The sequence below is a fragment of the Mirounga angustirostris genome, unplaced genomic scaffold (assembly GCF_029215605.1).
Source record: "Mirounga angustirostris isolate CCGP_5_RB_7025 unplaced genomic scaffold, mMirAng1.0.hap1 SCAF_1, whole genome shotgun sequence".
NCBI lineage: Eukaryota > Metazoa > Chordata > Mammalia > Carnivora > Phocidae > Mirounga > Mirounga angustirostris.
In genome coordinates, this window is record NW_026991709.1 from 8,486,461 (window position 1) to 8,513,044 (window position 26,584).

A 26,584-nucleotide genomic window follows, 5' to 3' on the forward strand; every position below is an offset into this window, starting at 1 on the left:
TCTAACCACAAATATCCATAAAACTTAAAGAAAGAAAAAGAGTCCACTCTTGTCATTGGAAATCTGATATACTCAGAAAAATTACAGGGTTATTTAATGAACAGGGATGTTATGTAAAATAGAGGTGATGTTGAAAACCAGATTCATTCCATGTTAAACCAGTTCCCTAAGCTCCTCCCCACTGACTTATACAACCATTTTAACTATGAGAACATAAAACTCACAACAATTCATCAAGAGTAAAAATCCATTTTAAGCTATCAATGCACCATGTATATCAGGTACACACATATGTCCCTCAAACAAAAAATGTGTTGTCAAAACTTTAATAGTACTATATAAACTTTTAAAAATCCCCTTCTAGAGGAGAGGATATGTAGCTCTGGTAGAATAATCAATTGTTAAGAGGCCCAAGTGGTTCTACATTAGCAAAAAGTATGCCTACAAGGAACCTCATTCTAGATATCCAGTGTACTGTAAATTATTATCTCCAATAGAAAATTTTAACTCGTTATACAATTCTGAAAGTATGATTTCAAAGCAAAAGCCTAACTTTTGAAAAACACTTAGCTGGTCTATACAACACAATACTTCCAAATCATGTCGTTTTCATATAATAAAAAAAAAGAAACTAAGGCTGCCTGTAGCCACTAAGTGAGGAAACAAGAGTTGTCTTTAATTACTTAATATGAACGTTAGATTATTTTCATCTTGTGAACCCAACACTTCATTTTCCAAGTAACCAACGATAAACCTTATAGCTCTAGCTTAACACTGCAGGCAAGACTTCAAAAGATTTCTTCATTTAGGGGCAACAGAGAAGTTTTAGGTAACTTAAAATAATCTGATTTTTTTCCCCAAGTAATTAAAAAATTTTAACGCCCCCCGCAATTTTTAATCAAAAATTGTGCAAGCCATGGGTTATGAATTAAAATTTCTCTAGCCTTCAAAACATTGCCCAATGGTTAAAATAATATATGGTAAGAAATCTTTTAAAAAGCATAATCACTATACATACATAAGGTGCTCTTACACAAGTCAGTCACACAATACCTTTTGACAGGGCAAACTGTTTGTACCAAGTTTCAGGGGACCATGTTTGATAACTTCAAGTAATATCTTTACTTCTAAGTAGAAAACATGTGAAACTACCAAAACACTCAACAGAAAGTAGAGATCCTTAGCTCACAGTTGAAACTACTGATAATGAATATACAACAAAATTGTGAGAGTAATAAAATTTTGTGAAGGAAGAACTAAGTTCTTTATAAAGACTCTTCCTGGAAGTTTTTGGGTTGTGCTGGGTTCAGATGGTTCATTTCTTTCTTGCGGGAAGGAGAGAAATTGCTGGGGGTGTGGGTGTAGGAAATAACGAAAGTTCTTTGAAGTAAGAGAGAAGCTAATGCTAACGCAAAAACATTGACACCTTTATCACAAATACCAAGAGTCACAAATGAAGCCCCCTCTTCTAAGAATCTTAGTCTCACATATAAGGCAATTCCCTTCACACTCATAATAAAGCTACTTCTTTCCAAATTTTCTTCCCAAAACTAGATACTTGCCAACCATAAACACGTGAAAATATCCCTGAGTAATCTAACTAGCTAAACTAGTTTTTATTTAAAAAAAAAAAAAAAAGTTTAAGCAGTACCCAAGATTCGATACAAATTAGCATTTTCTTTCTTTTAGTTTCAAAACAAAATGCATGCCAAAGGTCATCGTATACCTTGTTACAAGTCATCCTTAATTTTGCTTTGGCAGATAAATATTCACAGTACTATAAAAACCTATGTATGTAAATTCTTTAAATACCAGTCACTGCACTTACCACTCCCTACCCCCATCTTTAAATCATAAACACAATAAATCTCCATAAATAAAACTAACGGGACAAACATCTGACAACATTCTAGAGGGGGAAAAAAATTCTAACCAAGGGTCTTTTTCACTATACACATTCCCAAACAAGACACTGCATTAAAATGGTGTATCTTCATTTATTTTGAATGTTAGTTCCCCTAAAGACTGGACTAACTGGTTGATTTTTCAATCCAAGCACACAGTAATTTTGTCTAAGTTTTGTTTCTTTTTTTTAAGATTTATTTATTTATTTGAGAGAACGAGAATGAGAGAGCGAGTACATGAGAGGGGGGAGGGTTAGAGGGAGAAGCAGGCTCCCCGCTGAGCAGGGAGCCCGATGCGGGACTCGATCCCGGGACTCCAGGATCATGACCTGAGCCGAAGGCAGTCGCCCAACCAACTGAGCTACCCAGGCGCCCCTCTCTCTTAAGTTTCTAATAGGTCCCACCAAAATGTTTTTAAAATATGTTGAAGAAGCTATCTTATACCTATATTACAAATTCCTAATAACAAAGATCTCACTAGATCATTTAGTCCACGTCCCACCCCTACCAATAATGACCATCCATTCATTCAAGTCTATTCCTTCAAATCAAAATCATTCTTAGATTTTAAAGTGTGCCTTCACCCTACACAGGGGTGACCCCAGAATAATTAATTTCTGAGCTTATGCCTCTTATCAACTTTTTATACTGTTTTACAATAGTACTTGGTACACATGTTAACAGAAGTCCTTAACTTTCTGATAAGGTTTGAACTCTAAATGAATTTGGACAGCCAGCATAAGCACCAGGGCTATTTCAAGACCAATCCTCCAAAAGCACTGGGGTACTTGAAGTGTAAGTCATGTGTATATTAAAAATCTTAACTGTAACTGAGTAAACTTTTTCTTAACTGCTGTTTCTTTAAAACTATCTTCTTCAATTTAAAATCTTAGCACATGAAATTTCAGTTCTAGTGTCACATTTATAGTCTACCTGAAAATAATATCTCTCAAAGTAAACAATCAAGACGTGAGAATTTAAGAATTTTTAAAAAAACAAAAGCTAAAGGTAATTCCACTGATTTATTAAAACTCCCCCAAATCAAAATATTAAATATATCCATTCTTAAACACTTTGTATATGTAAGGTACAAGGGGTCATACAGGAAATCTAAGTATTCAAAGATTTTTAAAATGCCTAAAAATAACTTTTACACAAAACTTTGCTATGACTCATCAATACTTAAGCGATGCCTACAATTAAAATTAAGTGTGAAGAACAAAACGCACCAAAAAATATCTTTTAATTCCTTCCATTCGATAACTAACTACACAGTTTGGGGAGTGGGGGGACTGACAAGTTTCACTAAGAGGGTCTCTTTTCCATCCTTCCACTTCCAAAAACGACAAAGTTAATTCTGTGCTCAACACTGTCAGAGGCACAGTCTCTAGGTTAGAACCCTGAGTCATTACACACAGATCGCTCCAAATCTGCCAGTGTTTATAATAATCAGTTATAACCTAGTGATTATGAGCCCAGGCTGGCTACAGACTCCGGCTCCTCGAGTCCCAGCTGTATGACCTTGAATGAGTCACAGCTCAGTTTCCTCATCTGGGAAATGGGTTAACAGTTCCTACCGGTAGGAAATGCGAGTTCATACATGTAAAGCCCTGCGAAGACTGCCTGGCACTCTTTGTCCTCGTCTTTAAAAAAATCCGTGTGAAAACAATGCTATACAGGGTATTTTCTGACAACCTGGGCGGAATTCAAAAACCAAACGGTGCTGGCATTCGAGGGCTGCACCTAGATTACAAGGTTCGTATAACCTAGGGTTGAACGAAAAGCACAGACCAGTAGTCGGAATCACTCACTCACTAATTTTGCCATTTTTAACTATTTCGGGCTAGGGAGGGGCCTTTCGCTAGGCGTTAGGATACTCAGCAGCTTTGGTGGATCCAAGCGAGAGCTGGTTTGTGCCTGTAAAGAGACTTGTGAAGTTTTGTTGCAATAGCCAGGTATCGATTACAATTTACGCATTCTCAACCAGCAACTCCTCGGGCTGCTGAACAGGTCATTACTCCACCTCGAGGGGCCGGGATCACTCGCACTCACTGCACAACTTCGGAGCACGCCGAGTGCCCTCGCTCCAGCACACACCCCGAACGGCCGCTGAGGGACCCAGCCCCCGACCTTCGCCGGCGCCTCGCCCAGCAGCCAGCCCCGTTTTCTTAACCCGTGCATTGTCCTTGCGGAGAACCCCGGCGGTTCCCACACTGGTGGGGACCGAGAGGAGGGACGAGGGAGGAGCTGGGGGAAGAGGATGAGGAGGAAGAGGAGGAGGAGGAGGAAGACAACCTCCTCCCCTCCGCTCGGGCGACCAGTGAAGGTCTGGCGCTTTCTCGGCCCCCAGGCCCCGGCTCCCGGGAGGCCGCGGCCCCTGCTCCCACCCTCCGCAACTTTCCCTCCGCTCGCACCCGCCTCTCCTCCGGGACCCGGCCTGTCGGGCTCCCTCCCCCGGCGGCCGGCCCCGGGCCGCGGCGCCTCCTCCTAAAATGGCAGGTCCCTCCCTCCGCCCGGCCGGCCTCGGCGCGGGCCCGGCTGCAGGCCGCGGGGGGAGCCGGGCGCCGGGCCGGGCGGGGCCGCGGCCGGGCCGGACACTCACCGGGACGATGGCGGGGCGCTCGCGCCGCTCCCTCCGGTGAGTCTCAGCCTCGGGCTCCCACCGCTGCGCTCCCGCCGCGGCCTCCGCAGCCAGCGCCGCCCCGGCCGCCTCTCTCCGCCCCCGGCGCTCCCGGCTCCGCGGCCGAGCCGCAGCCTTCTCCGTCTCTCTCCGGCTCCGCGGTTCCAGCGGCGCCCGGGGCCGGGGAGGCGACAGCCCCCTCCCCGGCAAATACCGCAGTCCCCGGACCCCGGCTCCCGGCGGCGGGGCCGCGCGGCCCGGCCCGGCGCGGAGGGCGGCGGCGGCGGCGAGGCCGGGCGCCGAGTCGCGGCCGCTCCCGGCGGCTTCTTCCCGAGGAGGATTTTGTAAATCTCACAAAATGGCGCGCGCTCCAAACCTGCGCAGCGAGAAGCGCCGGGGCCCGAGCGGCGGCGGCGGCGGCGGCGGCGGCTCCTCCGCCAGGAGAGCCCGAACCGCCCGCCCCCGAGTCCCCGCACAGACAGACAGACACACACACACGCACACACACACGCACGCACACTCGCCCTCGCACACGCTCACTCACACACACACTCTCACACTCACACCGGTCCCGCCCGCTCGCCGGCGGCGGCAGCGGCACCAACAGCAGCAGCAGGAACAGCAGCAGCAGCAGAAGCGGCGGCGGCGGCGGCGCCCGCACCCCCCGCTCGAGGTGTCCGCTCCCTGAGCCCGACCTGGGCCGCGATCAGCAGCAGCGACGGCAGCAGTCTCCCCGGATCCCCCCGCCGCTCTTGCCGCCGCCACCCCCGCCTCACTCCAATGGGGCTTTTTATTATTATTCGGGCGGGAAGCGAAAGGGTTTAAAAAAAAACCAACCAACAAAATGGCGACGGACCGACCCGGTCGCTATAGCAACTGTCAATCAAAACGCAAAACCCCGGCTGACGTGCTGACGTCCTCCTCCCGCCCCCCGGCCCCAAGCCGGCGGGCGGGGCCTGTTGCTCGGGCAACGGCAGATTCCGTTCCCTCCTTTCTCTCTACCCCTTCGTCCCCAACCAACCACCCAACCCCCTCAGGTCACGTGAAGGATAAATTCGGAGCTCGGGCCCGCTACGAGTGTCAGAGGAGGGCGCGTGATTCGCTCGGGGGAGGGGAGAGGAGGGGGACGGCCAGGCCGAGGGAGGGAAGGGAAGGAAAGAGAAGGGAAGGGGGGGTGAGGCGGCGGCCCGGCCTGTGCGCGAGCGCCCGCCGACTCCCCGGCCTCCTGGCCGCGCCCCGCCCAGCGCCCGCGCCCGCGCCCGCGCCCGCGCCCGCGCCGACTGCGGCCCGGGGAGCGCGCGCGGCCTCCGCGCCGCCACCCCCGGAACCCCGCGCTTCCGCGTCGTGCGCCCGCAGCCCCGCCCGCGCCGAAGGGTGGGGGGAGGGAGGGGGCCGGGCTCTGCGGCCGCGCGGGACCCGGGAAGCCCAACCCTGGCGCCCCGGCCGGGGGCTCTCACCTTCATCCCCGCGGAGCGCGCCGGCCGCTGGAAGGCGGCCCGGGTGCGCACGGCCGCGCGTTTCAACTGTTCTTCGAAGGGCTCGCGTGCCCGCCTCGCCGGAAAATGCCCACGGAGGCCGCGGCGGGGGTGGGGAAGAGGCCGCCTCCGCGTTTCAGACATCTCAGGAATTCCGGACGCTGCGCCCGAATCCGGGATGCCCCTGCGGCTGACACCTTGATTAAATACTGCCTCTCGATTTTTGCAGCAACCAATGCCAACGATCAGATATTATGCATGGAACCATCATAAAAACTTTTTTAGGCTGTGCACGCTCTCCCAGGCTTTACCACCTATTTCAAGCCCCTCCGCACCTTTCTGGGAGCAGCCTTTCCTTCCCGATCTGAATGCCCCTTACATTAATCCTCTTGAGCTATTACTGTATCTTTGCTGCCCAACTCCCTGTTTTTCTCTTTGATGGACCATCTCAGCTTCCCAATTCTTAATTCGCCCGCCGTTCAACATTATGGCTCTCGTTTATTTGTATTTTATCTACCCCTCCGCCTGACTAAATGTCGCTAATTGCGCTCCCTGGCATTAAAATCTAGGTATGCTAGTAGCCATGCTGTGCTGGCTACTTTGTAATTAGTAGACAGCCACTGGCTAAGAATTGTGTTCTGTACGAATGCGAATAAATAGCACTTAAAACGTTATGCTGAAAAGGTTAAGGTAGATATTATTTTACACCAAGTCACTAATTTATTGATGTCTAAGCTTATTTATCGTGTTCCTACCAGTTTTTTCTTAAGCTGTTCACAAATACATTAGCAACAGATAGGATCTCATAGGTGTAAAGAAAAGTCCCCGTAATAAGTACTGGTCTCTATCCTATGTGACTCAAGGAAAGACACTTGCTTTAAATGATTTACAAGTGTTTCCCTCCTACAGTTATTAGAACATTGATATTAGGCAACAATTCAAGTTAGCACAGGCCCTAAATCAGACTAAACCTAAAATAAATTAGCTAAAAAGTAGTCAGGCAAATAGCTTACTTCAGACTGACTCTTCATGTTATCAAAAGTTCTTTTGGATTACTCTCCCTCAAAAATGCCCTAGTAACGTAATTAAAATCCACTTTCAACTTGATTGTTTTTGAAAGGAGTGGTCAAGGGTGGCCCTATTAAGACAAGAGATCCCACCTTGACTCCTCCCAAGCTCACACTTCCACTTACACATTTAACACAATCAACTCCTTCCTGGCTGGCTCCTGTTCTCCCTGGTCCCCACCCCACCCCATTCACCACAGTTTCTCCTCTATCAGAACACAAGCATTTGCAACCTGTAACACTAGATTTGAGTCAAATTTTTATTGCTGGTAATAAAGGAGACTTGCATAATTAAACTTCTAGGTAACCTGGGAAAAAAAATATGACAATGTCTCAGAAAAAGTGCCCTTGTCTTCAGTCAAATCAATCTGGAAGATCAGGTTGAGGCAGAATCTTGAGCTAATAATCATGCATAATATAAGGCATTGCTGGTCTTCATATCTAGAAGGCTGTACCCCTCCTCCCCAACACAAGCCACCCTCCCCCCCCCTCCAAGCCTGACAGCCTTACACAACATTGATCAATGAACTATCATGTCCAGGCTGGAATGCTGTAAAATAGTTTTATATAGGCTTCACCTAAAAAGTAACCTGTAAATTGTACTAGCTCCATACAAATGAACACAGGTAAGTAGGAAGGACTCTGGTAGAAAAGCCAGTTTAGTGTTGCCCAGGCTCACCAGTGTCACCTGAGACTCTCCCTATGAGACTCAGTGGCAGATGTATCTATTCATAGAAGTGACCCTCTAAAAGGGAAGACCCCTTCCCTCAACTCACAAATAATAACAGCTTCCATTTACCCAGTAAATTCTAAGATCTCTCTAATCTCATAGCAACATTACATCCCCATTGTACAGATGAGAAAATAAGTCCTGAGTAAATAACTTTCCCAAGGTCATACCACCAGTAAGTGGTAAAGTCAAAATTGAAATCCAGGTGTAATTGCAAAGCCCATGGTCTTTCCACCACACCAAGATGGTTCAAGAGTATTAGGGAGATTGGGTCTTACCAAGGCAATCAAAATTAGGTCATTAGAGTAAGCCCTAATAAAATATGATTTATGTCCTTATAAAAAGGGGAAATTTGGACAGAGACAGAAGTACTCACAGGGAAGACGAAGGAAAGATACAGAGAGAGCACCTTCTACAAGCCAAGAAACACCTGCCAGAAATTAGGAGAAAAGTTCGGAACAGATTATCCACAACTTTCAGAGGGAACCAAACTTCCAACACCTTGATTTTGGACTTGTAGCCTCCAGAACTGTGAGACAGTGAATTTCTGTTGTTTAAGCCTTGTAGTTTGTGGTACTTTGTTTTGGCAACACTAGCAAACTAATACACAGATCTAAGCCAAGATGCCAGGTTTTTTTGTTTGATTCCACATGTGTTAATGACCAGTGTACTCCCTATACTAATCCCAAAAGTTCAGTAGTTGGAGTCCTGCTGGGAATTATAACCCAAAGTTTCCAAAGACAAACAAACTAACAAATATTCCCATCTCTGCCCCTCACACCAGCTGAGAAGGTGAACAGTTGATAATTCATCCCTGGACAGTAGTGTAGCTGGAATCTGACACCCTTCCTCTTCTTACAGACTTCTGAGGAAGGTCCTTGATTGATCCCTTTATACAAGTTTTATTGTTTGTTCTGAATTTAGTAGTAATTCATGTATATCAAACAGATTAAAAACAAGCAAAATAGGGTGCCTGGGTGGCTCAGTCAGTTAAGCGTCTGACTCTTGGTTTTGGCTTAGGTCATGATCTCGGGGTCCTAGGATGGAGCCCCACATCAAGCTCTGTGCTCAGTTGGGAGTCTGCTTGTCCCTCTCACTCTCCCTCTGCCCCTCATGCTCTCTCTCTCTCAAATAAACAAAATCTTAAAAAAATAAAACAAGATAGGGGCATTATTTAAACTGACAATGGTAGTATGTTGAGAACCAAGAAGTTAGTACAGTTGACCCTTGGTCAACACAGAGTTAGGGGTGCTGATACCCCCTTCCCCATTGTAGTCAAAAATCGTGTATAACTTTTGACTCCCCCAAAATTTAACTTTTAATAGTCTACTGTTGACCAGAAGCTTTACCAATAACATACATAGATGATTAACACATATTTTGTATGTCATGTGGATTATATACTGTATTCCTACAATAAAGTAAGCCAGAAAAAGAAAATGTTTTAAAAAAATTATAAGGCAGACAAAATACATTTACAGTACTGTACTGTATTTATCAACAAAAATATACATCTAAGTGGGCCCATGCAATTCAAACCCATGTTATTCAAGGGTCAACTGCACTCAGTTCTCTATACCTGAGGCCCAAAAACAAAAAAATAAAAGTAATATATGGTCATTACAAACACGGTTTTAATATATGGAAAAATAAAGAGGTACAGATTATTCATAGATACCACCCAGAGATAAACCTTATTAATATCTTCATATTGGCATATATCCTCCCAGACTTTCTTAGGGAGACATGAGTGCATACACACACATACAACACATATAGGTACGTTTTATGCCTCCTTTACTCACAATTATGAACACATATTTCTGTTAATCAAGTAAAATTTAGGTAATTATTTTAACAGCCAAAAGTATTCTATCAGTTGAGTGGGCCATAATTCATTGCACTGCTTCTCTAATTTTAAGGAAGTTTTCCCTTTTTTAATTATAAATAAACCTGCATAAACATCACATATATATGTTTTACACACCTGTCCAGCTATTCCTTAGGGTGCATCTTTAAAAAGCTCTGATTCGCATTGCCAAAATATCCCTCAGAAGTGATTTCACCAATTTGCAGGCCTAAAAGTAGTATGTGAGAATGACTTTTTCCCACACCCTACCACTCTCTTGTTTTAATTTGCACTTCTTTGACTATTTAATGTCTTCTGTTTTTATATATGTTTATTGGCTACTTATGCCCTGCCTGTGTATATTCCATGCTCATCTGGGAGAGAAGTGGGATTTTTATTGATTTTATTTTACTTAAATTTTTTTAATTTTTAATTTTGATTTTTTACAAACTTTATTGCAAAAAAGAAAAAAAGGAACAAAGAAAAGAAAACTGGAAGGCTACATGCAATTGTGAGGCTGGTGTACAATATCAACACTGGGCACTCATCACCCTGATTCATCTGTGGCCATCTCTGTTCCCAACTATCTCACAAGTGGATCTAACCCGGACCTTTTCCCTGCCTCCGCCTCTGCCCTCACTCTCCTACCTCCTCTCCACCAGGCACCTGAGTGCCCTGCCTCCATTCTCCTACCATCCCGACATTGCTCACAAGGTCGTTTTATGCCAAGACGTGGTTCTAATGGTGCCATTTTTTATTTTTTTTTAAAGATTTTATTTATTTATTCGAGAGAGAGAATGAGAGAGAGAGAGAGAACACATGAGAGGGGGGAGGGTCAGAGGGAGAAGCAGACTCCCTGCTGAGCAGGGAGCCCGATACGGGACTTGATCCCAGGACCCTGGGATCATGACCTGAGCCGAAGGCAGTCGCTTAACCAACTGAGCCACCTGGGCACCCTAATGGTGCCATTTTTTAAAAGGAGGACAATATTCACTACTTTCCTATCATGTAAGAATGTTTACTGATATTATTTCATGAATTATAGTTAACATTTTCTTTTCCCATGACATTAAGGTAAAGGTTAAATAGAAAATGTGAAAGGTTAAATAGAAAATGTAATAGTATATATTCTGCCCTGTTTTGGAATAGCTTGAAACAGTATTTTGCAACATTTTGGCAAGACTTGAAAAGGAATACACTTTAATATATTGATTCATACCTATATATAATAGCTTCCTCAAAATTAACAGGTTGGGGGGGGAAATGCCCTAAGGAAACTGTGAAAAACAATTAAGTACATGGAATTAAAAATTAGGTAGAAGGCACAGAAATCTACAAAGGTCACTTATTTCAATGGTTCATTAGCTCAACAGTTCTTGAGTTTTGGCTTCTTTTCGTGGCTTTTTAATGTAGGTATGTAATAAACATCATTTAATATTCCTACAGTGTTTATTGATCTGTCCATTCACTGCTACTATGCTCAACATTTTTGCTATTGTGCTTCGATTCAATTCAAAAGACATTTATGTGGTTGTGGCAGTGGTGTTACTTTATCATCTCATATTTGCATGTCTGTTTCTTCACTATCAGTACTTGGAAGGGCAAGGATCCTATGTTTTCATCCTAACATCACTGGCACTCCATCTTGCACACCATAATTATGATTTTGTTTTGTATTTTTTAAATGAATGATGAGCTCCAGCTATTTGCTTCCTCTCTTTTCCTCCATCCTATACGACGTTTTAGGCAATCATAAAACTTTAAGGGAAACTGTCCAGTGATTTGTATAGAAGCAGGAAATGTTCTCTTCTGATCTTAAAATGGATGGCATTTCTCTAGCACCAGAGGAAAGATTGTTGTAGTCAGCAAAGCCAGAAGAAAATTTCATGGAAGAGATACAATACTGGTAGTGATTACCATGTAGCTAGTTAGTTCTACCACTGCAGTATTTCTCAGACCAGTGTTCCTGCACAGTCGGCAGTTCACCCCAGGTATCTCCAGTTTGAGAAATATAGCTTTGGGCATTCTCATTAGACAGAGTATTTAAGGTGGACCTCTGTGTTGCTAAATCTTTTAACTTCCTGTGTGTGTTTGTGTGTGCATGTGTTTTCTAGTTTTATTTTTTTAATTAACATACAGTAAAATTTACCTTTTCTAGATGTATAATTCCATAAATTTTAACACATGCATAAATTCATGCAACCACCACCAGGATTAAGATACAGAACAATGCCATCACCCCAAAAAACTCCCTCATGTTATCCCTTTGCCATCACTGTCTCCCCCAACCCCTAATCCCTAAAAGATCACTAATCATTTATCTGTTGTCCATCATGATGATCTTGTCGAGTCGATTAACTTCTATATCCCAAAAGTAAAAATAATAGCTTTCTACCTGCATGCACTGTTAGCAGCTTAAGGGCAGGGCCAAATAGTCAAAAGTCCATTTATGAAGGAAAACAAGCATGTCTGTCCATTCCCACATCTGAATTTACTTCCAGACTTTTAAAAGCAAAAACTATTTATTTCATCTTCTTTTTAAACACAGAATACCGAGAGTATGTGGAGGATAAGACAAAAAGGAGCCACCAATCCCATTGCCCAGACAACGAATGTTTAATTTTTAAAATAAAAAACAATTCAAGTACATGGGTTGAAAATCCAAACAGAACAAAAAAGAATAAAGAGTAAGAGCCCCCTTCTTGGTCCCCTGTCTCCTTTCTCTGTCACCCTCTTCCTTGGGGCTGCAAGGACTTTTTCTCAAATGCAGCATCACGGCATTGCCTGCTGAATAACCTGAAGGACTCCCATTGCTTTGGGGATAACATTCCTACTTGTTCATTTCTCACCCAATCGCTTCCTGATCTGACCCCTCAGTCCTTCTCGACCTGTTGAGCCCCCAGAACATAACTGGTTCATTCCTGTGCGCTCTTCTCTCCCCTGGAAGGCCTTATTCCCTGGTCAAAACTTTTATCTCCCTGTATTTCCATTGCAAGCTCCCTTTTCCCGCAGCCAGGAGAAAAGGAATTTCTGCAACAGCACAGAGCTATCTCACGTGGCTTTTTTTTTTTTACCCTCAGTGCTTGGCATATACTGGGTACCAAATAAATGTTTGGGTAAGAGTAAAACCACCATAGAATTGCAAAACAGCAAAAACTGGCTTCGGAAGGCAAGCAGCTAGAAGCAAGAAACGGTTAAAAGCAAGAGGAATATACTTGACTCCAGGCTTGAAAGGGGGTGGCCATCTGCTTCCGGCTTTCCTCTCCCTCCCACAGTGGATGCAGGTTTCCTGAAGATTGGTGGGGAGCCTGGCTGGGAGGGTTGTAAACCCAGAGGCAGGGCTGTAGTGGCTTTAGTGAAGCACTGAATGAGGGTGACTTGGGGGGTGGGGATGTCATTGTCATGGACCCTCTGACTTGCTCGGGCTGGACAGGCTGGTGGCCAGGGGAGAGGGGGCGGGGTCTGGAGGACAGCAGGGAGCTGGTCGCCCTTAGGCAGTGCCAAAATGGGACCTTGACAATTCCTTCTAGACTGTCTATTCCAAAAAGGACTGGGGTGAAGGCAAGAATTCAGGGTGGAAGCGGAAAACAGGAATAAATCCCTGGACTATGTGCTTTGCAGCTGAACAGGTAGAGTGGACAGTGGAAGCCCAGTGTTCAAGGGTCCAACATACTCGAGGTATATTAACTCAGACCGCTGAGGAAGGGGGCCCTATCCTGAGCAAAAGGCACTGGAGACATCATAAACTCATAGGCTGTTAGAGTGAGAAGGAGCCCAGCCCTCACCTGTCAAAACCCTAATCATGAAGTCACTGCTATGAGGTAGAAATGACACACAGGAGATCTTATCTGTTAACTGTACAGTGACATTCCACTCACATTAATCATTGAAAGATTTTCATTTTCTTTCAGTGAAGCAGGGCACAGGCAATGTCCTGTGAATCTGGATTTTCTAGAAGCGATTGGTGACCTTAGGAGTCATAATAGCAACTGGAAAAAAGGGGGGTAGAAGGATAGAGAATATGGGGATCCAGTCTAGTGTCAACCACATCCTAGCTGTTAAGTCTTGAGTGGTTTACTGAACCTCTCTGAATCTGTTTCCTCATTTCAAAAGGGGATTCTTTATCATCTTTATGACTGTCAATCATTATGCAAATATTAGGCCCTGATGTAAATAATAAGAGGATTGCATTCAAATTTTCATTTTTGAAGCCTTTCCCAAGATGCTAGCCCCTTCCCAAAAAGTGGTAAATAAGTGACTTATTCCACACTCTCAAACACTCGGATCTCTCTACTATGAACATAGTTAAGGCGTTATATTCACATAAGTTATCCAAGCCTGTGTTTAAGCATCTTCATGAGCTGGAAACTCACTACCTCCTGAAACTGCCCAGACCTTCTTTGGCTGCCCTTCACTGCAGAAAATCCATCTTTACACACCATAAATTGATCTCCCCACAGTTTCTACCCACCCTCTCTAACTCTTCCCTTTGGGGACTACACAAACTAAGTCATAACCTCTTACAAACACCAACCCTCAGGGCTCCTGGCTGGGTGGTCAGTGGAGCATGCGACTCTTGATCTCAAAGTTGTGAGTTTGAGCACCATGTTGGGGGTAGAGATTACTTAAAAATAAAATCTTAAAAAAAAAAATGCCCATGTTCAAATATTGGAAGAAAATTGTGACTTCCCCATCTGGATCTAATCTCCTTGTCTTCCAACATTTGCTTATCTGAAAGATTTCCCCAGGCCAAGCCCTCATCCCTCGTGTGACTCCCTTCAAGGACGTCCTCAAGTTAAAACATTGGAAGCAACCTAAATGTCCAGCAGTGGAGCCTCAGTTTAAAAATGTGGCACATCAGGGGCATCTGGGTGGCTCAGTTGGTTAGGCATCTGCCTTTGGCTCAGGTCTTTATCTCTGGGTCTTGGGATCTAGCCCCATGTTGGGCTTCCTGCTCAGCAGGGAGTCTGCTTCTCTCTCTCTTTCTCTCTCTCTCTCCCCCTCTGCCCCTCCCCGCCACTTGTTCTCTCTCTCTCAAATAAAATCTTTAAAAACAAAACAAAAAAATTTGGTGTGTCATGTCAAATAGAACACAAAATAAAAGAATTTTTCACAACATGAGAAAGATGATCACAGTCTGTTAGAAAATAAAGGAAGTTACAAAGCAGTAGTAAAGTAGTAGTATTTAATTTTGTAATAAAGTGCATATATGAGCTGAGTCCAAGATGGCAGAACAGTAGACCTTAGTTTGGTCTGATCCCAGGAATTCAGCTAGATAACTCTCAAATCATTCTGAACACCTGCGAACTCAACCAGAGATCGAAGAAAAGAATAGCTGCAACTCTACAAATAGAAAAGCGACCACTTTATGCAAGGTGGGAGGTTAGAAGAAGTGAATCTGAGGTGATATATGGGAAGATAGAACAGGGGGAGGGAGCGTCCATAAGCCGGCTACCAGCAAGTGATAGAGCAGCGGAACATAAAATCAGAACTTTTACAAGTCTGCTCCAGGGAGGGACATCCCTGCCTGAAAGGTGCTCAGATGATGAAGCAGGGGTAGAATCCTAGATGAGACAGTGTGATCCCAGGATCCCTGGGGGCACAGGAAGACAGGGGTGCATGAGTGCAGCAGAGTTCCCAGGCATTGCAGCAGGGCAGCTGGTGAGCCCTGGAGTGAGCTCTCAGCTCAGGGTTGCCATGAATGCTGAACCGAGGCTCGGTCAGGCAACTAATCTCCAATCAGGGGCCCAAAACAAATGGCAGAACCAGTGAGGCTCTCCCTTCCTCCCCTGGGAGGAGTGGCACGGGAGTGCACCACAGGAGTCTGCAGGGTTTGGAGACCCGAAAAGGGCTCCTGTGCCTGAGATAGAAATGCTCGGTCACAGGCCGGGTGAGCACGGAGTGCGGCCGGAGACAGGGGAGACAGGAGTGATGGACTGCTTCTCCCTGAGGGTGCACTGAGGAGTGGGGTCCCGAGCTTTCGGCTCCGGGGCTGGAGATTGGGAGGCTGCCATTTTCATTCTCGTCCTCTAAAGCTGCGCAGAAAGCCTTCAGGGAACAAAAGCCACATAGAGCAATCCTGTCCAGATTACTTAGCTTGGCCCCTGGCAAGGGTGGTGCAGCTACATCGGGCGCTAAGACACTTGAGAATAAGCGCAACAGGCCCCTCCCCCAAAGGTTCAGCAAGAACATCTAGCTAAGACCAAGTTCACCAATCACTGAGAACTGCAAAACTCTAGTGCTAGGAGAAAACAGTATATAGAATTCATGAGTTTGGGGCACCAGGGTGGCTCAGTCGGTTAAGCAACTGCCTTCGGCTCGTGATCACAGGGTCCTGGGATTGAGCCCCACATCAGGTTCCCTGCTCAGCAGGAGGCCTGTTTTTCCCTCTCCCACTCCCCCTGCTTGTGTTCCCTCTCTCACTGTGTCTCTCTCTGTCAAATAAATAAATAAAATCTTAAAAAAAAAATTCATTAATTTTTCCCCATGATTCATTAGTCTTTCAATTTTAATTTTTTTCTTTCCTTTTTCAACAAATTTCTTATTTTAACAACTCTTTTTTAAATATTTTTTAATTTTCATTTTTACAGTTATAGTCTATACTTTCATTGTATTTAATTTTATTTTTGTGTATATAAGCTTTTCATTCTTTACAATTTTGGGATGCAGTTTCTTCTAACAAAAAAAAAAAAACCAACAAAATACACCCAGAATCTAGTGTGTGGCTCTGTTCTCTTCACCTGTCTAATCATAGTCGCTCTTTTGTTCTTCTTTTTTTCTCTCCTTTTTTTTTGTTTTGCTTTGTTAAAGACTTTTTAAATTTTCACCATTATAGTTACATTCTATCCTTTCAATGTATTTAATTTTATTTTTGTTTATATATAAGTTTTTCTTTCTTTACAATTTTGAGATGTAGTTTTTTCTAACAAACCAATCAAAATACACTCAGGGTATAGTGTATTGCTGTGTTCTGTTCACCTGTCTGTTTTATATTCTTTTTTTTTCCTCTTTTTTTCTCCTTTAATTTTCATTTTTACATTTTCATGCTATCCTTTCATACTATTTATTTTTGTACATATATAAGTTTTTCATTCTTTAGTTTTGGGATCCACTTTTCTAACAAATAGACCAAAATATACACAGGATCCAGTGTATTGCACTATTCTGTTCACTTGTCTGATTATATTCTCTCTCTTTTTTTTATTTTTTTATTTTCTTTTTTTTTTTTTTTTCAGTTTTGGGTCTCTTCTGATTTGTTTAGTGTATATTTCTCTGGGGTTGTTGTTGCTATTTTATTATTTTGTTCTCTCATTCATCTATTCTCTGGACAAAATGACAAGATGGAAAAACTCACCTCAAAGAAGAAAACAAAAGGCAGTACTGACTGCCAAGGACCTAACCAGTATGGAGATAAGTAAGATGCCAGAACTAGAGTTTAGAATAACGATTATAAAGATATTGGCTGGGCTTGCAAAAAAGCACACAAGACACAAGGGAATCCCTTTCTGGAGAAATAAAAGAACTAAAATCTAATCAGGTCAAAATCAAAAAGACTATTAATGAGATGCAATAAAAAATGGAGGCTCTTACTGTTAGAATAAATGAGGCAGAAAAGAGAATCAGTGATATAGAAGATAAACTTATGGAGAACAAAGAAACTGAGGCAAAGAGAGGTAAATACTGGATTACAAGGGGAGGATTCGAGAGATCAATGACACCAAAAAGTGAAACAATATTAGAATAATTGGGATCCCAGAGGAAAAGGAAAGGTGGGGCAGAAGTTGTATTTGAGCAAAGTATAGGTAAGAACTTCCCTAATCTGTGGAAGGAAGCAGGCATTCAAGTCCAAGAGGCACAGAGAACCCCTTTCAAAATCAATAAAAATAGATCACTATCCTGACATATAATAGTGAAGCCTGCAAATTTCAGAGACAAAGAGAAAATCCTGAAAGCAGTTCGGGACAGGGGTCCTTAACCTACAGAGGTAGAAACATAAGGCTGGCAGCAGACCTATACACAGAGACCTGGCCGGCCTGAAAGGACTGGCATGATATATTCAGGGTGCTAAATGAGATTAAAATATGCAACCAAAAATATTTTATCCAGCTACGATGACATTCAGAATAGAAGGAGAGATAAAGAGCTTCCAGGACAAAGAGAAACTAAAAGAATTTGTGATCACTAAACCAGCCCTACAAGAAATATTAAAAGGGATCATTTCAGTGAAGATAGAGCCCAAAAGTAACATAGACCAGAAAGGAACAGAGACAATATACAGAAACAGTGACTGTACAGACAATACAATGGCATGAAATTCATATCTTTCAATAGTTACCTTGAATGTAAATGGGCTAAATGCCCTGATCTAAAGACACAGGATATCACATGGGATAAAAAAGCAAGACCCATCAATGTGCTGCCTGCAAGAGACTCATTTTAGACCCAAAGACGCCTCCAGATTAAAAGTGAGGGGGTGGAGAACCATTTATCATGCTAATGGACATCAAAAGAAGGCTGGGACAGCAATCCTTATGTCAGACAAAGTAGATTTTAAACCAAAGACTGTAATAAGAGATGAGGAAGGACACTATATCATAATTAAAGGGTCCATCCAACAAGAAGATTGAACAATTGCAAATATTTATTCCCCTAATATGGGAGCAGCCAATTATATAAGACAATTAATAACAAAATTAAAGAAACACATTGATAATAATACAATAGTAGGGGACTTTAACATGCCACTCGCTGCAATGGACACATCATCTAAGCAGAAGATCAACAAGGAAACAAGGACTTTGAATGACACACTGGACCAGATGGACTTAACAGATATATTCTGAGCATTCCATCCTAAAGCAACAGAGTACACATTCTTCTTGAGTGCACGTGGAACATTCTCCAGAATAGATCACATACTGGGTCACAAATCATGTCTCAACTGGTACCAAAAGATTGGGATCATTCCCTGCATATTTTCAGACCACAATGCTTTGAAACTTGAACTCAATCACAAGAGGAAATTTGGAAGGAACTCAAATACAGGGAGGCTAAAGAGCATCCTACTAAAGAATAAATGGCTCAGCCAGGAAATTAAAGAATTTTAAAAATTCATGGAAACAAATGAAAATGAAAACACAACTGTTCAAAACATTTGGGATGCAGCAAAGGCAGTCCTATGAGGGAAGTATAGAGCAATACACAATATGCAAATACACAAACTAACATTACACCTAAAGGAGCAGGAGAAGGAAGAGCAAATAAAGCCTAAACCTAGCAGGAGATGGGAATTAATAACGACTAGAGCAGAAAGCAATGAAATAGAAACGAAAAGAACAGTAGAACTGATCAATGAAACAAGGAGCAGGTCATTTGAAAGAACTAATAATATATTTTTTAAAGATTTTATTTATTTATTTGACAGAGAAATAGTAAAGCAGGAACACAAGCAGGAGGAGTGGGAGAGGGAGAAGCAGGCTCTCCGCTGAGCAGGGAGCCCAATGCGGGCTCAATCCCAGGACCCTGGGATCATGACCTGAGCCAAAGGCAGACGTTTAATGACTGAGCCACCCAGGAGCCTGAGAAAGAATTAATAATATTGAGAAACCCCTGGCCAGACTTATCAAAAAGAAAAGAGAAAGGACACAAATAAATAAAATCATGAATGAAATAGGAGAGAACACAACCAACACCAAGGAAATACAAACAATTATAAGAACATATTATGAACAATTATATGCCAACAAAATAGGCAATCTGGAAGAAATGGACGCATTCCTAGAGATGAATAAACTACCAGAACTGAAACAGGAAGAAATAGAAAACCTGAACAGACCCATAACTAGCAAGGAAATTAAAGCAGTAATCAAAAACCTCCTAACAAACAAGAGTCCAGGGCCGGATCGCTTCCCAGGGGAATTCTACCAAACATTCGAAGAATTAATACCTATTCTTCTGAAGCTGTTTCAAAAAATAGAAATGTAAGGGGCGCCTGGGTGGCTCAGTTGGTTAAGTGACTGCCTTCGGCTCGGGTCATGATCCTGGAGTCCCGGGATTGAGTCCCACATTGGGCTCCCTGCTCGGCAGGGAGTCTGCTTCTCCCTCTGACCCTCCTCCCTCTCATGCTCTCTGTCTCTCATTCTCTCTCTCAAATAAATAAATAAAATCTTAAAAAAAAAAAAAAAAGAAATGTAAGGAAAACTTCCAAACTCGTTCTATGAGGCCAGCATTACCTTGATTCCAAAACCAGACAAAGACCCCATCAAAAAGGAGAATTACAGACCAATATCCCTGATGAACATGGATGCAAAAAATTCTCACCAAAATACTAGCTAATAAGATCCAACAATACACTAAACGGATTATTTACCACAACCCAGTGGGATTTATTCCTGGGCTGCAAGGATGGTTCAACATCCACAAATCAATCTATATGATACACTACATAAGTAAAAGACAGGACAAAAACCATATCATCCTCTCAATAGATGCAGAAAAAGCATTTGACAAAGTACAGCGTCCTTTGTTGGATTAACACTCACCACACTGTAGGAATAGAGGGAACATACCTGAATATCATAAAAGCCATATAGGAAAAGCCCACAGCAAATATCATTCTCAATGGGGAAAAGCCGAGAGCTTTCTCCCTAAGGTCAGGAACAGGACAGGGATGTCCACTATCACCACGGTTGTTCAACATAGTACTAGAAGTCCTAACCTCAGCAAGCAGACAACAAAAAGAGATAAAGGCATCCAAATTGGCAAAGAAGTCAAACTCTTGCTCTTGGCAGATGATATGATACTTTATGTGGAAAACCCAAAAGACTCCACACCAAAATTGCTAGAACTCATACAGGAATTCAGCAATGTGGCAGGATACAAAATCAATGTACAGAAATAAGTTGCATTTCTATACATTAACAATGAGACAGAAGAAATAGAAATTAAGGAAACAATCCCATTTACAATTGCACCAAAAACCATAAGATACCTAGGAATAAACCTAACCAAAGAGGCAAAGAATCTATACTCAGAAAACTATAGAGTACTCATGAAAGAAAGTGAGGAAGACACAGAGAAATGGAAAAACATTCCATGCTCATGGATTAGAAGAACAAATATTGTTAAAATGTCTATGCTACCCAGAGCAATGTATACATTTAATGCAATCTGTATGAAAATACCATCAATTTTTTTCACAGAGCTGGAACAAATAATCCTAAAATTTGTGTGGAACCAGAAAAGACACCAAATAGCCAGAAGAATGTTGAAAAAGAAAACCAAAACTAGGGGCATCCCAATTCCAGACTTCAAGCTCTATTACAAAGCTGTCATCATCAAGACAGTATGGTACTGGCACAAAAACAGACACATAGATCAATGGAACAGAATAGAGAGCCCAGGAATGGACTCTCAACTCGATGGTCAACTCATCTTCGACAAAGCAGGAAAGAATGTCCAATGGAAAAAAGACAGTCTCTTCAACAAGTGGTGTTGGGAAAATTGGACAGCCACATGCAGAAGAATGAAACTGGACCATTTTCTTACACCGTACACAAAGATAAACTCAAAATGGATGAAAAACCTCAATGTGAGACAGGAATCCATCAAAATCCTAAAGGAGAACACAAGCAGCAACCTCTGTGACCTCGGCCACAGCAACTTCTTGCTAGACACGTCTCCAAAGGCAAGGGAAACAAAAGTGAAAATGAACTATTGGGACTTCATCAAGATAAAAAGCTTTTGCATGGCAAAGGAAACAGTAACAAAACTAAGAGGCAACTTACAGAATGGAAGAAGATATTTGCAAATGACATTATCAGATAAAGGGTTAGAATCCAAGATCTATAAAGAACTTACCAAACTCAACACCCAAGGAACAAATAATCCAATCAAGAAGTGGGCAGAAGACATGAACAGACATTTCTCCAAAGAAGACATTCAAGTGGCCAACAGACACATGAAAATGCCCCACATCACTTGGTATCAGGGAAATACAAATCAAGACCACAATGAGATATCACCTCACACTGGTCAGAATGGCTAAAATTAACAAGTCAGGAAATGACAGATTTTGGCAAGGATGGGGAGAAAGCGGAACCCTCCTACACTGTTGGTGGAAATGCAAGCTGGTGTAGCCACTCTGGAAAATAGTATGGAGGTTCCTCGAAAAGTTGAAAATAGAGCTACCCTACTACCCGGCAACTGCACTACTGGGTATTTACCCCAATGATACAAATGTAGTGATCCGAATGGGCACCTGCACCCCGATGTTTACAGCAGCAATGTCCCCAATAGCCAAACTGTGGAAAGAGCCCAGATGTCCATGAACAGATGAATGGATAAAGAAGATGTGTTATATAAACACAATTGAATATTACTTATCCATCAAAAGGATGAAATCTTACCAATTACATCATCATGGATGGAACTGGAGGGTATTATGCTGAGCGAAATAAGTCAATCAGAGAAAGACAATTATCATATGGTTTCATTCATATGTGGAATATGAGAAACAGCACAGAGGATCATAAGGGAAGGGAGGTAAAACTGGAAGGAAAGAAATCAGAGAGGGAGACGAACCATGAGAGACTTTTTTTTAAGATTTTATTTTATTAGGCGCCTGGGTGGGTCAGTTGGTTAAGCGACTGCCTTCAGCTCAGGTCATGGTCCCGGGGTCCTGGGATCGAGTCCCACATCGGGCTCCCTGCTCTGCGGGAAGCCTGCTTCTCCCTCTCCCACTCCCCCTGCTTGTGTTCCCTCTCTCGCTGTGACTCTCTCTGTCAAATAAATAAATAAAATCTTAAAAAAAAAAGATTTTATTTTATTTATGTGACATAGAGAGAGAACAAGCAGGGGGAGCGTCCGGCAGAGGGAGAAGCCGGCCTCCCGCAGAGCAGGGATCCCAACGTGGGACTCGATCCCAGGACCCTGTGATCATGACCTGAGCCGAAGGCAGACGCTTAACCAACTGACCCACCAAGGCACCCATGAGAGACTCTTAACGATAGCACACAAACTGAGGGTTGGTGGAGGGGAGGTGGGGACGTTGGATAAATTGGTGATGGGCATTAAGGAGGGCACCTGATATGATGAGCACTGGGTGTTCTATGCAACTGATGAATCACTGAATTCTGTGTCTGAAACTAATGATGTACTATATGTTGGCTAATTGAATTAAAATTTAAAAAGAAAGTTATTTATCAATAAAGATCTTTGCTTTTTGTTAAAAAAAAAAAAAGACTGAAGCTAACGGGCACTTCTGTTCCCCACGCCTCCCAAATGTCTCATTTCAGACCTGACCCAGAGTCTGTCACCTGAAATAAAGTCTCTGCCCCATCTGGGACCACCAGAGCTGCTGAATGGGATGAGACAATAAGGCGGCATTTCCCCATCTGTTAGATTTGTAAAACATAGGCTGGAGAGAGAAGGCCCTTTTTTCCTCCTGAGCCAAGTTGATGCCGAGTTCTACCAGCTAACTGTCTGAGGGAGAGGAAGCCTGCAGGGGAGAGTGTTTGTGGAATCGGAGCTGTGCAGGAGGGCCCTGACTCCTAGGCACAGACCAGACTGTTCAACCACATATCCTGCAGGAGAATGTCCAGTGAGATGCTCCCAGGCGTAGTTCTCAAAGCCAACCCCCACCCCGTCCTCAGGTTCATGACATCGTAGTGAGGACACTAAATCCCCAGGCTCTGCCATCCCCTGACATAAAACCCCACCAGAACTCTTGCCTAACCACCAAAAGTTGACCCTCTGGGAAACTGTATGAGTGACTGTGCCCTGAGTTAGGCTTAGAAGGGTCCTCCATCCATTGCTAGGGCGACAAATCGAGGGTGCGCCCTCATCCAGGACTCACGGGCAGCGCACCCTCCTGGAAGGGCAGGCCGTTCCTAGCCCTCCCAGAGCAACAAGCCTACTACCAGGCTTCTGATGGACCCCAAACTATCGGGTGAGGAGGAAAGGCTGCTGGCCACCCACAGGCCCTCCTTGGGAGGCACAGGCTGTAGACGCAGGGCCCCCTAGGGAAACAGCCCGGGTCACCGGGTCTCCTGTACCAAAGTCACCCTGTTGCAGGAACACGTGGATTGAACAAGGACAGGCTGGCTCCACAGGTCCACGGAAGTGTCAGACCCGGCCGGTTCCGGTGGATTTCTCCTGAGTTGTTAGCACTGGAATCCTGCTCTCTTAGGCAATACCTTTGGGGACACCCTTGGTCTCAGACCCACAGTGATCTGCCAGCCCACAGTGACCACACAGAGGAGGGAGGGAGCCTCAGAGGAGGGAGCACCTGGGACCTTTGCAGACAGGACCAGGGTCCCTGCAGATGAGGGAAACTTCAGATCAGGAGAACGGGCCTCGCCCGGGAAGGAGGCCTGAACACTCTGCCCTGATTGTTTTGTGCGCACGGTGGGACGTGACCTGGCCCTGCCTTGAGCCCCTAGGTTTGCTGTAGGGCCAGGTGGGCCTGAGTGGCTGAGCTCCGGGCCGGGATCAGCCCTTCCCACCTCCCCCAGGGCTTGTGTGATTGAGACAACTTTCTACTTCACGGCAAAGTCAGGGGCAACTGTTTTCTGGAACCTGGCTGGCCTCCCCTCCCCCGGCCCAACTGCTCTGCCCTGGTTGCCGGGCACCGTTGACCTCATAGGTGGAACTCTCCACAGGCTTCTGAGTGGTCAGTTGTGGCCACAGGACTCTGGCACTTGGAGACAGAGCTGGGGAGCCCGACGCAGCCATGGAGGGCCCCCCCTCGGCCGCCGGATCCACTTGCCAGGTGTTGGTGCAGCTGTGGGGGGCGCTGCTGCTGATTTCGGGAAGCTGGGGACACAGCCTGAGTCTCCCCGTGTTTCCCTTGGCGGTGCTCATATGGACTCTGCTGCTGGTTCTCCTAGTGAAGAGACGACTCCCTCGAAGAAGCGCGAAGGCGCTGGGCCACAGGGGCTCTGCCCGCCACGGAGTGTGTGGAGCCCGCCGTGAGGAGAGTGGCCCAACCACACAAGCCGAGGCCACCCTCAGGCCGCCCGCGGTGGTGGCCAGTCCTCCCTCGTTACAAGCCCTGTGCTTGTCGGCAATGAACACAGACCTGGGCAGGCTGGTGCTTAGGGACACTGTCAACTTTCTGAGGAAGGCACTGAAGGAACTGGGCCAGCCTCCCGACCTGCCCCAGGTCCCTGGGGAAAAACCCATCCTCAGAACATCGGAGAAGGATGGAGAACAGCTTCTGACGAAAAGAACGAAGGATCGGAGTGAAAACACTCCTTTTCCAGAAGGACCCGAACCGCTCAACCAAGAAGTTTCAAGATGGAGGCAGAAAGGGCAGGAGAAGGAGGGGGAAGAAAGGCTGGAGCCGTCGAAGGCATGCGTGGAGCCGGTCCCGAAAGATCAAGCCAGCCAGTCCCCGTCCAGGGCCGGACCCGGGCTGCAGGCCGTCCCCCCGCCTGACCTCCCTGCAGAGCACGCCGGTGCCGGGACCCGGGGAGTCCAGCCAAAGAGGGGAGCAGGAAAAGGCGATCAGCCCGCCCATCGGGCAGCAGTGGATCTGAAGGGCGTCCCTGAGGATGCTGGCTGCCCTGGGTCCCCTCCAGGTCCCGAAGGGGAACAGCAACAAAGAGCCAGACGACTGTGGGCAGAAAGGCGAGAGATCGCGGCGGAGCTGACACGACAAATCCACAGCCTGCAAACCCAGGAAGCCTCTTTGCAGAAGGAAACTTCACAGCTGGACAGGGAGATTCAGCTGCTGAAGCTGAAACTTCAGAACCCCCTGGATGAACAGGGCCAATACATCCTGCAACTTCACCGAAAAGTCTTTCAAGCCGAAGCTCAGTGCTTGGAGATGAAGAAGAAACTGGCCAGCGCGTACAGAGAAATGAACTTCACGTGCCAGATTCGCAACCTCTACAAGAAGATGGCCCGAGACCTGGGCAAGGAGCTGGAGAGAACCACCTCCTACTATCGCAAGCTGGTCCTCTTCCATCAGGACAGAGCCCCAAAGAGCTGGGTGGGAGCGGCGCCCAGAGAGAGGGAGTTCCAGGGGCTAAGGAAAGAGAATGAGCGCTTGAGGCGGATGCTAGCCGGTGTGGAGTCCAGCTGCCGGCCTGTCCTGAGGGACCCTCTTGGTCCTGCTGCTCCGCCCACAGTCCACGCAGGCTGGGAAGTGTCAGGGGGTCCCTGGGGTCATCGGGTCCCCAGGGGGTATGGAAGGCCCACCGTGAGGGTCCCAGGACCCGGAGTCGCCTGCAAGGGTGACTGGGCTCAGGGCAGCTGGGCTCTGGGCAGCCAAAGCCCGGCCCAGCATCTGCGCGGAGCTCCGTGAAGAACGTCTGATGGCTCTCTCTCTAGGGAAACGGCTCCTCTTTCGGAACTGACGCCACAGTGACTCTCCGCAGGATAGCGGTGGAAGCCCATCGCGGACTGTGTAGCTAGAGCTTCGTCCACATTGTCGTGAATACATAGCTTCCCCGCCGGACGCTTTAGAACTCTCTGCTGTCGGTATGGTGGCCGGATTTAAATTAATGCCACTGGGACTGAAGACATCCTCTATCGTGGACATGGATAGAGACTTTCAAACAAGACCATTTCTGTGCTCTAGGACTAGGGTTACAGTTCCGCAGAAATAACTCAGTATTTATGTGATTGCCTTAAAAAAAGAGAGAGAGAAAAAAAACTTAAACAAAACAACATCTCACTCAAACTGTATGAAATAGTTAGTGTAGTCCTAAATTCAAATTTTAGTCCTAAAACTCATATTTTAGTCGTAAATTCAAATTTTAGTCCTAAATTCAAATTTTAGCTTAAATTCAAATTTTAGTCCTAAATTCACATTTTAGTCCTAAGTTCATATTTTAGTTCTGAATTCATATTTTAGTCCTAAATTCATAGCATTAGTTTAGTCTTAAATTTATAGATAGGAAAACTTAGGAATTTGCAAGCATTTCCTCCTTGT

The 26,584-nt window shown here is 44.8% G+C and overlaps 1 protein-coding gene across 11 annotated transcripts in view; it reads right to left on the minus strand.

Moving 5' to 3' along the window:
* Positions 1-26,584, minus strand: part of DYRK1A (dual specificity tyrosine phosphorylation regulated kinase 1A) — a 236,629-nt gene that overhangs the window by 144,465 nt on the left and 65,580 nt on the right. For 3 of the 11 annotated variants that reach the window (XM_054504095.2, XM_045902456.3, XM_064578947.1), the window contains exon 1: positions 4,507-4,646. The exons of 1 other annotated variant lie outside the window; for it this stretch is intronic. The gene's annotated coding sequence lies outside the window, so the exon portion shown is untranslated. Of the gene's footprint in view, positions 1-4,506; positions 4,647-5,219; positions 5,349-5,981; positions 6,111-26,584 lie in introns of those variants that run through there. 7 more of the 11 variants (XM_064578956.1, XM_054504093.2, XM_064578950.1 and 4 more) reach the window with 4 other exon arrangements.